Source organism: Colobus angolensis, unplaced genomic scaffold, assembly GCF_000951035.1.
Source record: "Colobus angolensis palliatus isolate OR3802 unplaced genomic scaffold, Cang.pa_1.0 Scaffold242, whole genome shotgun sequence".
NCBI classification, from domain to species: domain Eukaryota; kingdom Metazoa; phylum Chordata; class Mammalia; order Primates; family Cercopithecidae; genus Colobus; species Colobus angolensis.
Window position 1 is genome coordinate 248,732 of NW_012115622.1, and position 2,842 is coordinate 251,573.

Sequence of the window (2,842 nt, forward strand, 5' to 3'; positions counted from 1 at the left end):
AGCAAGACTCTGTCTCAAAAAAAAAAAAAAAAAACCATTGCCTGTATAAGCCACGATATTTCATCCATATATTTCAATGTCCATGTGTAAATATAGTTCAAATGTCAGAATTTATTATTATCTAATAGAATATGCATGGTATATCAATGAGAAATAACCCTCATACTCTTTCTATTAACAATTATTTGTATGATGAAAAACGCAGACTCCCATTCTTGGAGTTTTCTGAGTTTGCACACATTAGCATGACCACTCATGTCCACCTGACATGTGCCAGCAGGAGGCCAGGAACAGAGATTTTCCTTGTTAGCTAAGATTTCTAAATATATTACATATTCACAGTTAGAAATAACTCTAAATATCATAAAAGGTTAGCAAAGAAATTTCCCTTCCACTCTGAACTTCCAAACACCAAGTCAACATTTTTATTTCGTATCACCCCTACAATCTATGTGTAAATAGAAACATGCACCTGGCATGCATGCTGATGCGTGATCATGTTTATACAAAGTCCTCTGCCCCTCTGCATATATCACTGGGCAATGCACCTTAGTTATCATTCCACATTTCAAATGTAAATCCATTGTATTGTTTCAGAGCTATAAAGTACTGCACCCTATGACTATTCCCAAAATTACTTAAGCACCCAGCTATGGGTATCCATTTGTTCTGTTTCCAGTCTTGCTCTTATAATCAATGCTATAGTGAACAGCACTATGTTGAGTAGAAGTGGTGAACGTGGGCATCTTTGTCTTGTTCCAGTCCTCAGGGAGAATGCTTTCAACTTTTCGCCATTCAGGATAATGTTGGCTGTGGGTTTGTCATAGATGGCTTTTATTACCTTAAGGTATGTCCCTTCTATGCTGATTTTGCTGAGAGTTTTAATCATAAAGAAATGCTGGATTTTGTCAAATACCTTTTATGCATCTATTCAGATTATCATGTAATTTTTGTTTATAATTTTATTTATGTGAGGTATCACATTTATTGACTTGCACATGTTAAACCATCCCTGTATCGCTGGTATGAAACCCACTGGATCATGGTGGATTGTCTTTTTGATATGCTATTGGATTCAGTTAGCTTGGATGTAGCATTTCTTATTATTCCAGTCTGTGGAGTGTATTGGTTTAAGTACTGAAAACATGTTATATCTTCACTGTTTCACACTTTCTGTTTCTTTAATAGCCTTCCCAACAGGGCAGCATAAAAGCAGGGGCCCCGCTAGTCTCCCCTTAATCTGGAATCCTCCCTTCTCCACGGCTTGCTCATTGGACAGGATAGACTGAGCACCAGGCCTCAAAGTAAGGACACGCTCCTAGAGGTGCAGTGCCTGGGAAGGCCAACCTTGAAGGGGCACTGCCATCTTTACAGTGATGGAGGTGTTGGGAGGGACTGACCACCAATTTATAAGGCTGTGCTTTGTTAATGATGTAAAGGATTGTTTCACAGATTGCTGGGGAGGGAAAATCCCAACTCCTTGCCTGACCCTTGTTCTGGCTCTGCACAAAGGCAATAAGAGAGGGATGCTGGTAAGCACTGACCTGTTTCTGTGCTGGGGAGGAAGGTGCTGGTCTGTAATCCAGGAGACTGAGGATGACCTGTTGCTGTGCTGGGGAGGAAGGTGCTGGGCTGAAATTCAGGAGGCTGAGGACGTCCTGTTGCTGTACTGGGGAGGAAGGTGCTGGGCTGAAATTCAGGGGGCTGAGGACGTCCTGTTGCTGTACTGGGGAGGAAGGTGCTGGGCTGAAATTCAGGAGGCTGAGGATGCAGCAGTCCAATAGGAGGTACATGACCTTCAGGATACATTTTCTTAATTGATGACAAATGGAAATGATAAATCGTTGACCATTTTTTCTGTCATTGGATATCTACTCTCTACTGCTCGTGCTGTTCTTGTCTTTTGGGGAAGATGGAGGATCAATCAGTGGGTGCTGCACTGAGTGGAAGGAAGGAGAGCTGTGACAAAAATTAAGGGAGGATGAAGGATGAGAGGCCCTTCATCCAGGTGCTCGCAGAGCCCTCCTGAGGAGGAAAGCCCCATGGCTGCCTGGGGAAGGAGCAGTGAGGGCTGCGTGACTCCCACAGTGAAGTGTGTGGTATGTCAGAGGACATCTGGGCTGGTCTGTGAGGAGCCAGTGGCAGAGTGAAAAGCAATAAGTCCTGGAGGGTGGCTGAAGTCCAGTCTCTGGGTCATTCTCCATGTGATGGAAACAGCCAGACCCCAGTGGCCTGGGAGGTGCAGGACGCAGTGACTGATGACAGAACAATGCGGAGAGAGGCTCCATGTGTCAAATCCTTACTTTGTTCTGGGCATTGTGCTAAAACTTCCCACGGCTCATCCCACTTAGGGGCTGAAAGTTGCAGAGGTTTAGGAAGCTCACCCACGATACTAGAGTCCCCACCTCCTGCCCCTTCTCACCTAGCCACCACCTGTTTCAGGGGAACACACAGAAGTGGTAACCTCTTATGGACAGGCAAGTAAATTCTGCTCTTGTTATTCACAGAAAAAAACGCTGGCTCATATGGTTGGGAAGGTGAAATACGAGAAGTATTTAATCTGGTTATTTCTACCTTTGTGAATCCTATGGTATTGAAATGCATAGGTTAGCATTTTCCGCCAATTTACTCAGTATTCTGGGTTAAAGGCTTTTATTTATTTATTTATCTATTTATTTATTTATGTATTTATTTATTTATTTTGAGATGGAGATTCGCTCTCGTCACCCAGGCTGGAGTGCAATGGCACGATCTCGGCTCACTGCAACCTCTGCCTCCCGGGTTCAAACAATTCTCCTGCCTCAGCCTCCCAAGTAGCTGGGATTACAGGCGTGTGCCACCA

The 2,842-nt window shown here is 43.8% G+C and overlaps 1 protein-coding gene and 1 long non-coding RNA gene across 2 annotated transcripts in view; one reads left to right on the plus strand and one right to left on the minus strand.

The window, feature by feature from the left end:
• Positions 1-2,842, minus strand: part of USP18 (ubiquitin specific peptidase 18) — a 48,334-nt gene that overhangs the window by 11,347 nt on the left and 34,145 nt on the right. The window lies entirely within an intron of this gene.
• LOC105514346 overlaps positions 1-2,842 on the plus strand; it is a 6,516-nt gene that overhangs the window by 865 nt on the left and 2,809 nt on the right. The window lies entirely within an intron of this gene.